General features: G+C 35.2%; 2 pseudogenes; both read left to right on the top strand.

The window, feature by feature from the left end:
* The first annotated feature begins 676 nt into the window (after window positions 1-676).
* Window positions 677-1,543, top strand: LOC145963981 (uncharacterized; annotated as a pseudogene).
* A 4,900-nt stretch (window positions 1,544-6,443) lies between these two features.
* On the top strand, window positions 6,444-9,651 carry LOC145977637 (uncharacterized; annotated as a pseudogene).
* The last annotated feature ends 2,792 nt before the right edge of the window (window positions 9,652-12,443 follow it).

The raw sequence follows: 12,443 nt of genomic DNA, 5'->3' as shown, positions 1-12,443 counted from the left end.
CCATCGTGTAAGAAGCAAAAATGCGACACGTAAGTTTCAATCGTTTAAAAATTGTATTTATTAATTTTTTTAAATATTGATCTAATTTATATATTTTATAGCATTCAGCCTCGTCGTGCGACTCGTATACTTGGAAGAAGATACGCTCTAACCCCAACGTCGTACAAGTATTTGGACATTGGAATAAGCGTTGGAGCTGTATCGTACGTGGAACTGATTCTCGGCGATAATCGAGGCAATCAAATAGTATTGCCTTTTTCAACGTGGAATTTGTTGATGCAGAAGCAAGTAGACGTTGAACAATTTCTACAATCGACTGTTCTCCCATTAAGGATTGGAGATTTATCGATCTAAATGTATCAATCGAAAATTGTAAAACTCACATTATGCGAAAATTCTTTGTACATGAAACCACAAACATTATATTTATTTAATTTTGAAAATTGTATCGATCATATGCACAATTGGTTATGCGAGAATACGTATCTCGTGAATGAAAAATTTGAACAATTTGAAACTGTATTACAACGTAACAATATTACTACTGTATGCGATGTTGTAAAAACGATACGCGAGAGTGATGTCTTTAACAGGGAATCATTAATCGATTGCGAATTATTAACATGTGCTGTAAATGATATTCTTTACGATGTGTGCAATAAATAATTATTTTTATTCCATCTGTGATTTTAATTCTTTCCTTCCATACGAATAAGAATAGTTATACTTTTCTCAACACGCTCCGCTAAAGATGTAGAGAAATGCTGAGGTAGATGAGACGTGATGCTCTAGTTGGAATGAGACAAAAGATATTAAAAGATATATAATGAAGAGGAGTCTGCAGCATTAGAATATTATTTCTTTCGTTGTTCTGTGTTTCGTTGGTCTTGTGTTTCGTTGGTCACGTATAATGGCTGAAGACGACGTTATTATCATCGATGATGATACGGATGATGGTGATTATTGGATGGATCCAGTTGTGGCGGAAAGAATTGAGATGGAGAGAGAGAAGAGAAAGAAATGGAAGAAATTGTATGCGAAGGAAGAATCATCTGATAAGGAATTTGATTTCGATTTTCGGACTAGTGATGATGAAGAATTACTTCAATATGAGCGGGAACAAATTTCAAAGAAGAATCTTGAAACTTCAATCGTTCAGTTTATAAGACATCGAGAGCTCGGCTTGAAAAACCTCGCACAAATTCGTTGAAGAGATTTCTCAAATCTCGAAAATATTATGCGAACTCACTTAGAAAATGTGATACAAGTTCGTGTATCTACGAGGAAGATCCTAATCACACTACATTACGATGTTTTGGAAATAGACTATATGAAAATCTTGAATTACGAAAAAAATGGACAAATTCGAATATGAGCACGAGAATATGCTACGGCAAGACTTGGAAACGTTGAAGGTAAAAATATTTTTACCGATGTGTAATAAATTTAAAACATTCACAGTTATGTTTAATTTCAGAGTTTACGAGAGTATATGAATGGTCGACGAGAGGATAAACAGATATGTGAATCCAAACCTGCGTAAAATTATAAATTGTGCGTATTGCTCAATATAAAGATGAGCCATGGATAATATTGTAAGTATCTTTCAATTTGTAATATATCAAAAAGTATCTTAAAATAAATTATTAAATAATTTAAAAATAATAAAATGTATTTCTGTTTCAGGAGCGGCATCCCTCAGTCCGGCGCATCGCCCCTTCCCCCCTATATATATATATATATATATTTTTTTTTTACAATAAGTTATATTTTATATTATATTATTATTATTTTTATTATTATTATTCTTATTATTACTTTATTATTAGACACATACACACATACACACACACACACACACACACACACACACACACACACATAAATGTATTTACACACACACACATATTTTAAAATAAATTTTGTTTTAATTTAAAAAAAGAATGTGATTATTTACGCGCCTCTCCTTGCGCTCCCATCCTTTGACATCTCTATCTCTCTTGCGCTAGTTGTAAGTCTCGCGATATCTTCGTTGCGTTCTCTCTCGCGGGTTAGTTGTAAGTCTCGCGATATCTTCGTTCTCTCTCGCACGCGTTGTTCTCGCGCTCTCTCGCTCTCTCTCGCACGCGTTGTTCTCGCGCTATTATCGTTCTAAGTCTCGTGATATTATAGTTCTCTCTCGCACGCGTTGCTCTTGCAATATCGTTCTCTTTCGTACGCGTTGTTCGCGATATTATCATTCTCTCTCTTTCATATGCTCGTCGCTATCACTCACTCACTTACCTTTGCGTCGTCCTTCTCCCACCTATGCAGCATCTTACAATGCGTCGTCCTTGTCCCACGTTGACGCCATCCTTGTCACACGTTGATGTCATCCTTGTTGCACATTGATGCCATCCTTGTTGCACTGTCCTCTTCACACACACTTTACGCTATCCTTTTCCCACAATAAACAACTAGAGCTATCCTTCTCACACCACCGTCTTCTTTCCGCGGATCCCCCTTCCCCGCGCGGACCTCTTCGTCCATCGCTCGCGCCGCGGATCCCTTCTACCCGCGCGGACCCCCTCGTCCATCGCTCGCGCCGCGGATCCCCCCTTCCCCGCGCGTTACGTCACCCCCCCTCGCGTGACGTCACCCCCCGCGTGACGTCATCCCCGCGTGACGTCACCCCCCTCCCCCGCACGTGACGTCACCCCCCCGCGTGACGTCACCCCCCGGTTCTCCTCGCCCCTCATCCCCCTGAGATCCCTGAGTTAGAACCGGCCTAGTATCACTACTCAAATGTACAATGAGATACTCATTACACACGCTCTCTCTCTCTCCCCCTCACTTCTTTTCTTTAATTTTTTTGTTTATCCATCTCGTTATTAAACACGTGCTGCATGTATACAAATCATACATGTATAATCAATATGTGTGTGTTATTTGCATGTAGTAATAGTTCTAAATTCATGTCAATATTATTTTTTTAACATTTAATATATATAAATGTATATAAATATAATATTAATGATTATTATATACATATTTTTCAAGTACAAATTTCTATTTATATACACACAGCATATACACATGTATAAATACATATGTATATGTTGTGTGTGTGTATACAGGGTGATTCTAAATAACTTTATGTTTTTGCAAAAACATAATCTTGGCCGAATTCTAAGACGATTTTTCCTTTGGCAAAATTTCGTCCGAAGCTTAGTTTTTGAATTATTAAAGGAAGTAGTTAACGTATGACGGGTCGAATACAAGAGGCAGGCAAGGGTGGCGCGATTCACCGTCAGACGCGAGTGCTTACGCGGGGCGCCTGCTGCGATCAGCTGGTCGCTATACACATACAGACACACATGCGAACACATACATTCTCTCTCTGTCTGTCTGTCTGTCTCTGTCTCTCTCTCTCTCTCTCTCTCTTTCTCTCTCTCTCATTCGCTCACTCACCTGTATTTTTTTTTTACGAGAGAGGGGGAAATGCATTTTATGCATACCCACCGGTCGATCCAGTGAGTTATGTGGGACTCGAGTACCAAGTCGAATTACCAACTCGGTACTCCCTACCCACTAAAATATGTTAAATGTTTATTATGTTTACCGCATTCTTCAATCGAACACATGATCGCGTTCGATAGCACCAGTAGTACCTTAACCTACCGCAACCTACCATGACAAAAAACTGCTTTCAGTCGCCGAGTAATTATCGTCGCATTGTCGCGTCGTGTAGTAACGTGTCCGCGCGTGTTTCTTTCATCGAGTGATTTTTAATCGCCAACAGTTATTATTCGACAGTGATTAATAGTGATTAGTGATAGAGTCATTAGTAAATTTCTCGTCTCATCGAGTGAGTAAATAAATGTGATTACGTTAAAGTTTATAAAAGAATACAGTTCATGAAAGAAGAAAAACTTTCAGTTAATAATTTAGTGTGGATTTCTTGTCTTTTGCAACGTGATATCTACGTTAAATTTGAGAACGTACGATCTATCGGAAAATTCATTTCTCCTTCAAGCAATTACAGCAATACATCAAAAGTCATCGAACAAGGTAATAATAACTATTTTTTGACGTTACGTGAAAACAGATCTCGGGAAGTCAGAGGGACAGTGTGTCAAAGGAAATTCGTGAAAAGAGAGGGGTTTTTAGTGGGTAGGGAGTACCGAGTTGGTAATTCGACTTGGTACTCGAGTCCCACATAACTCACTGGATCGACCGGTGGGTATGCATAAAATGCATTTTCCCCTCTCTCGTAAAAAAAAAATTACAGGTGAGTGAGCGAATGAGAGAGAGAGAGGGAGAGAGAGAGAGAGACAGAGACAGACAGACAGACAGAGAGAGAATGTATGTGTTCGCATGTGTGTCTGTATGTGTATAGCGACCAGCTGATCGCAGCAGGCACCCCGCGTAAGCACCCGCGTCTGACGGTGAATCGCGCCACCCTTGCCTGCCTTTTGTATTCGACCCGTCATACGTTAACTACTTCCTTTAATAATTCAAAAACTAAGCTTTGGACGAAATTTTGCCAAAGGAAAAATCGTCTTAGAATTCGGTCAAGATTATGTTTTTGCAAAAACATAAAGTTATTTAGAATCACCCTGTATATAAATAGAAATTTATGCATCCAAATAACACACACATATTGATTATACGTGTATGATTTGTATACATGCAGCACGTGTTTAATAACGAGATGGATAAACAAAAAAATTAAACAGAAGAAGAGAGGGGAGAGAGAGAGATAGAAAGAGAGAGAGATAGCGTGTGTAATAAGTATCTCTCATTGTACATTTGATCATTTACGTAAAATATAACCATTGATAATGACAGAAAAGAAGGAAAAATAGTAACATTTTTATACGTATTATAATTTATATACCTGCATGAGAAAATATTTTGAATTGTAATTGTAATTATTTGTATTGCAAATTACTTTCTTCTTAAAATTAACTGTATTCTTTACACCAATTGATTTCTCTCATTATTTTGTATTGCATAAAAATACTCAGGTAATGTAATAAAAAAGTGAATATTTTATGAGATATTTTATTGTTTATATAAAATTAAGACGTTATTCTTAGCCTCATAACTCACAAAGTACTTAATACTAAATATTTTATAGTGTTTTAAAAAGCTCTCAAAAAAAGCTATAACAATGTGTAATGAAAAATAGGAGTTCTCATTTAAGAAATTGGAAGTCACCTTCGTGTAACCTCCAATGACTATCCAAGGTCAAATCAATGGCAGCATCTTATATCCCTCTTCAAACCAAACAACTTTTGTTTGAAATCTTTTTCTCTAAAATGCTTTCCTGACCGGATATTCCAGTGCATCACTTAAAATAGGACATCCTATATGTAAAATTATAATCGTATGTGTGTGTACACATTATCCATCTAACAATACTTAGTAAAACATACACAAATAATCATGATAGATTATCTCTGAAAGATAAGAATGTAATCCTTTGTTTACCTTTATATGTAATTCAAAATTGCTTATTATACTTTCTATAGTAGTTAGTGCCAGAGGCGGCCTATTCGTGAGCTGGCTATTTAAAAAAATATTTTATATCAGATGCGGTTTGCATGAGCGCTCTGGTCACAAAATAATATTTATCCCAGAGACTATCTACTCGCGTGCTGGTTGTAAAAAAATCCCAGAGGCGATCTATTCGTGTGCTGGTTGTAAAAAATAATCCCAGAGGCGATCTGTTCGTGTGCTGGTTGTAAAAAAAATCCCAGAGGCGATGTATTCGTGTGCTGATTGTAGAAAATAATCCCAGAGGTGATCTGTTCGTGTGCTGGTTGTAAAAAAAAATCCCAGAGGCGATCTGTTCGTGTGCTGGTTGTAAAAAAAATCCCAGAGGCGACCTGTTCGTGTGCTGGTTGTAAAAAATAATCCCAGAGGCGATTTATTCGTGTGCTGGTTACTTTGAAAAATAATTATACCAGATATTATACCAGATTTGCATGCGTGCTTTAGTTTACTAAAGAAGATTGATATTTATTTTGTTTTAATATAATATATTTTTCCATAGTTAATTTGCAGTAATAATTATGTAAAATTTTGTAAACAAAGGATTACACTTATTTTAAAGAGATTTTATTTCTTCCAAGATTATAGAAAAAATAAAGTGTATGAAATATATGTTATTTTTGTAATAATATTTTACACAATATTAAACCATTCATTTTTTCAGGCGACAATTATTGAAGCTGATGAAAGAAGGGACAAATGACTCCAGGAGCATAAAGAGTATTAACAACAAATCCATCGATTTTCAGAAATCGATAGAATGTTCTGATACGATGGATTTTAACGTTAGTACCCAAATAATGCAATGCCTGGAGTCACCTTCAAATACAGGTATGTATTATGAAAATGTCGAACTTTGCGATGACGATAGTTTTGTTATTGATAACGGCCCTCTGGATGCAAATCATATTCAGGAAAGCATGCCCGAAGGCCGTCGCATTGTCGACATTTCTTTTATGTGGAATGAAAGCCACAGAACATTTGATAACCATGCGCGAGGAGTAGAGTGCCAATTTAAAGATTGGAAACTCGTAAATTTTCATCGCTGTGGGTTAATGACGCAGTTGTTCTTCAAATGCCAAATGCGCAATTATGAAGACAACATATGGTCAGAACCCACAGAACCTGAAAAGTTGGATCTCAACCAAGCTGCTGTAGCTACAACTATAAAGCGTCGTCTACAATGAGATTTTAAGGAGACTTAAGGCGTAAGACTTAAGAAATTGACCAATCACAGTCAAGTATTAAGAGAATACTCATTGTAGACGACGCATAACAGTTGGAAATGGTTATGCCCAACTGGAAGAGTTCTGTGCAGGTGTAAATATTCCTTGCATGTCTGAAAAGACTTATATAAAACATCACGAAAATCTAGTCGATGATTTTCAAAAAACAGCTATAGAAAGTTGAAAATGATAATGGCAGGCGAAGTAGAAAAACAACTCGCCCTCGAGAGGAATGAAACAATAAATGGCATTCCATACATAACCGTTGTAGCGGATGGTAGTTGGATGAAGGTCATTGGAAGAGGTCGTACGGCAACGCTTACGATTCACTTTCCGGTGTTGGTGCCATAATTGGTTACCGCACAAAAAAAGTTCTCTTGGTATCCGTAACAAATTTTGTACAGTGTGTGACAGAGCGGAGCGAAATGGACTTGAGTCACGCAGTCACAAATGTTATAAAAATTTTGACCGCAACGCTAGCTCTACAAGTATGGAAAGTGACGCCATTGTAGAAGGCTTTAAAAATAGCCTTGAAATGCATGGACTGATATATAAAACAATTATTGCTGATGGCGACAGCAGTGTATATCAGGCCATACTAAATAACGCACCGTATCGCGAACAAATGGTGACCGTAAAAAAAGTAGAATGCACTAATCATTTGCTTCGTAACTTGTGCAAAAAGTTGAAAGTCGTTGCAGGTACAGTTCAACTAAAACAGCACAGAAAAAGTGGCTTTGTACAGCTACGAAATGTTGTAAAAAACAGCATTTTAAAAATACGGAAAGAAGTACTAGAAGCTGCCGCTCTACGAAGAGAGGAAAAATTACCTCACCATGACAAAGCTACGGAATTACAAAAAGATATTTTAAATATTCCTAGCCATATTTTTGCTGAGCATAAAAGATGTAATGAACGTGGCCGTACATGCGAAGAAAACCGTGAGAAAATACAAAATTATATGCCGTATTTAAAATTCCACAGTTTATATGACAAAATTGAAAGTGCTGTTAGGTATTTGAGTGCTTATTCCGATAGTTTGTTGTTAAATTTGACAAACAATTCTGCAGAAGCGTTTAATTCGATAATCTGCAAAGAAATAGGTGGAAAGCGCCTTAATTTTGATTTACGAGGTTCTTACAATGCTAGAATTGCGAGAATTGTTGTGCAGTATAATACTCAACAAGTGCTTACGCAAGTACACAAAAGCATGTGATATTTCCCCGATTGTCAAAAATTTAGAAAAACGACGACAAATAAAAGTTGCGATAACCAAAAAACCTCGAGAAGAGGATGGCAGATCTAAAAAATTTAAACGAGAGGCAGGAACAGATCGATATTATGGCCCACAATCACAAAAGCCAGATCTTCTATCTGACGTATACAAACAACTTGAAATAAATCACATAGAAAAGTTGTCAGAAAATGCAGAAAACAGGAAAAAAATTGAACGGGAGACAAGAGACCAAAATGAATGTGAACTATGACATTCATTAAGGCGTGAAATGCTAACAGCATCCAATTTTGTAACTGTATGTCGCATGAGACCAACAACGTCTTGTGCAGCGACTGTAAAAAGCATTTTATATCCTCCACAAATTGACACAGCAGCCATGAAATATGGTCGCGATAGAGAGGAAGTCGCCAGAAAAGAGTTGGCTACAAAATTAAATAAAAAAATTGAACCATGTGGATTGTTCATTGATTATAAAAATCCATTTTTGGGTGTTTCTCCCGATGGACTTATCGATGAAGATGGTTTGAGATTAAATGTCCTCTATCAGCAGAGAATTTAACAGCTGATGAGGCTGTACAAAAATTGCCTTTACTGAAAGGCATATTTGACAGAAAAAATAATGATAAAATGAATCGAAATCATCGATTCTTTTATCAAGTTCAAGAGCAGTTGAACATAACGCAGCGAAACTATTGCATATTCGCTATATGGACTCCCAAAAATTTAAAAGTTGTGGTAGTAAATAGAGACAATGACTTTTGGGAAAATCAAATGCTGCCTTTTCTAAAACGTTTCTATCATGGCTGTATGCTTCCAGAAATTTTGGATAGCCGTCATAACAGGCATATGTTTATTAGAGACCCGCAATATGTAAAAAATGCTCAAAAAAAAGCATCTGAAAGAAAAATTCTCCGCAAAACTGCGCAACAAAATAATGTAGATAACAAGCAAGAAAACAAACGATTAAAACTGAACTTTATGCAAAGAGACTTGGCGAATATTGCTACTGTTTCGGATACAGAGCAAGATAGCGATTGCATCTTAGTCAGTTATTCAAAGATTAAACAAAATCTATCTAAAAATGAAATAGCAAAACGTAAGAAAGTTTTAGATGATATAATTGCTCCTCTTCCTTTAGTGAGAGAGAACGTTCTGCCTGTACAGAGCAAACTGAACGATGAATCGTTAGATAGATTCTTGCGTGTTGTTAGAGAAACTTCTTGTTTCGAAACGCAAAGCGTTCTATATTTGGAGTTTCCGGATCTGATAACAGTCAATGATAGCGACAACAGTTTACAAATAATTGGAGGCAACTGTACTGATCACTGGCGATGCATTTCCTGTGATGGCTCCAAACTGTATGTATATGACAGCTTACCTGGCTGTACATATAAAAAATTGGCAGAAAAAGAGAAAGATTATATTCGCGAATGTTATCCAAGAATAAACGTAAGCAATATAATATTTGAAAAAGTCCAAGAACAACCAGATAGCATATGTTGCGGAATTTATGCAGCTGCTTTTGCTACATCTGTAGTTTTAGGAAGAAATCCTTGTGAGGATAAATATTCTAATGACGTAGAGCGCATGAGACGTCATTTTATGAATATAATAGAAACTAACAAGCTGTCACCGTTCCCTTCAAAATAAATGTTTGTTGCACCATAATAAATAGCATTTGTTTAATATAATAATATTCAATGCGTCCCTTATTCGCATAAAAAGAATGCTATATTATTTATACACTTGGTGTGCAAATCGGAAAGACGAAAATATAATAGTTGCGTCTTACGAGAATGAGCGATGGATGGGGCCCATTCTATATATGAAATATTTTTAAAAATATTTTATATTAATATAAATATATTTTATATTATATATTTTATATACTAATAAAGCCAGGGGCGATCCAACGTGTACTGACATTATACGTTTCTTTTTGTTAATTATTTACACATTGATGTTCTGTATATACGTCAAATAATTTATTTATATTTGTTTGCATTTCTTTGTTCGACCAAAGCTGTTGCCATGCAAAGCCGCGGAACGAATCGTCATGCAAAATGTGTGTAATAAATATAAAGCAAATACTTAATTAATATTTAATTTGAGAATTATGTGTATATAACATTATATATATATATATATATATATATATATATATATATATATATATACAGGGTGTTTCATTTTAATCCGACCAGTCGAATATCTCGAAAACCAAGCCCGGGAGAGAAAAATATTTCAGACAAAAGTTGTTTGGTTTCGAGGGGGCCATAAGATGGTGACAATGATTTGACCTTGAACAGTCATTTGAAGGTCACATAAAGGTCACCTTAAATTTCTTAAATGGAATACCCTATATATTTTTGCACATTCTTGTAGCTGACATCGAGAGCTTTCCAAAACACTATAATTAAGTACCTTTTCGTTAAGTACTTTTTGAGTTATGAGGCTTGAAATAATTTCTTAATTTTACATAAACCGTAAAATATCTTGTAAAATATTCATTTTTCGATTATCTTACCTTAATACTTTTACGTACAAAATAATGAGAGGAATCAATTGGTGTAAAGAAAACACATAGTTGTTTTTAAGAAAAAATATGAAATTGTTAATTGCAAATTACATATTTTTTCTTCAAAACAACTATGTGTTTTCTTTACACCAATTGATTCCTCTCATTATTTTGTATGTAAAAATATTAAGGTAAGATAATCGAAAAATGAATATTTTACAAGATATTTTACGGTTTATGTAAAATTAAGAAATTATTTCAAACCTCATAACTCAAAAAGTACTTAACGAAAAGATACTTAATTATAGTGTTTTGGAAAGCTCTCGATGTCAGCTACAAGAATGTGCAAAAATATATAGGGTATTCCATTTAAGAAATTTAAGGTGACCTTTATGTGACCTTCAAATGACTGTTCAAGGTCAAATCATTGTCACCATCTTATGGCCCCCTCGAAACCAAACAACTTTTGTCTGAAATATTTTTCTCTCCCGGGCTTGGTTTTCGAGATATTCGACTGGTCGGATTAAAATGAAACACCCTGTATATATATGGTATATACATATTATATATATACATTGCGACGTTTCTTAATTGATAATTTTAAAGTTTATACACAATATTCCTCCTCGAGGTGTTATAGAGGAGGATGCGAGGGGAGCGAAAACGTCGTCAAAAAACACAAGGCGGATAGAGAATACTCGTGCTCGAAGGCAAAGCTGCCAGATCTTCTCCGCAAGCAACATGCAACGCGCAGTGGAGGGGGTAACGGAGATGCGAGCGTAAGCGTACGTGTGAGCTCGGCGCTTCGGCTAGCTTCGGATAGAAGAGGACAGAATACAGTTTTCTGTCTCCTTCTTACCAAGCAGGCAACGAAAGCGACGGGCGACGCTGCTCGCTCCACAATATTTCGATATATACTCGATATGTTTCTCTGTTACAGCTTTTCTTTATGTTTTATATTTTTGTTACAACTGTGTGGTAAATATGTATAAATATGTATATATAAATAATATATTTATAATATATTTATAATATATATATATATATATATTAAAAATATTATACGTTTATATATACATATTTATACATATTTACCACACAATTGTAACAAAAATATAAAACAAAGAAAAGCTGTAACAGAGAAACATATATATACATATACACTGGGTGTTAAAAAAGTCTGGACACGGTCGAATATCTCGATAAGGAAGAGTTTTACTAGAAAGTGTTTCAGACAAAAGTTGTATGGCTTAATGGGGGTCATCAGATGGTGGCAATGATTTGGACCTTGAAGAGTCATTTGAAGGTCACGTGAAGGTCACCATCAATTTCTTAAATGGAACCCCCTACTTTTTATTGCATATTCTTGTAGCTTATCTGGAAGACTTTCCAAAACACTATAATAAAATATTTTTTCCTCAAATACTTTTCGAGTTAGAAGGCTTGAAATCATTTCTTAATTTTACATAAACCGTAAAATATCTTGTAAAATATTCATTTTTCGATTATCTTACCTTAATACTTTTATGTACAAAATAATGAGAGGAATCAATTCATGTAAAGAAAACACATAGTTGTTTCGAAGAAAAAATATGTAATTAACAATTGCAATTAACAATTACATTTTTTTTCTTAAAAATAACTGTGTTTTCTTTACACCAATTGATTCCTCTCATTACTTTGTACATAAAAGTATTAAGATAAGATAATCGAAAAATGAATATTTTACTAGATATTTTACGGTTTATGTAAAATTAAGAAATTATTTCAAGCCTTATAATTCAAAAAGTACTTGGGGGAAAAATATTTTATTATAGTGTTTTGGAAAGCCCTCGAGATAAGCTACAAGAATATGCAATAAAAAGTAGGGGGTTCCATTTAAGAAATTGATGGTGATCTTCACATGACCTTCAAATCTTATCTC

Source organism: Camponotus vicinus, unplaced genomic scaffold (assembly GCF_025532165.1).
Source record: "Camponotus vicinus isolate PSW18456_S1 unplaced genomic scaffold, iyCamVici1.0 SCAF_1, whole genome shotgun sequence".
NCBI classification, from domain to species: Eukaryota; Metazoa; Arthropoda; class Insecta; order Hymenoptera; family Formicidae; genus Camponotus; species Camponotus vicinus.
The sequence above is the reverse complement of the archived record's forward strand: the minus strand, read 5'-3'. Positions and strand labels throughout refer to the sequence as shown.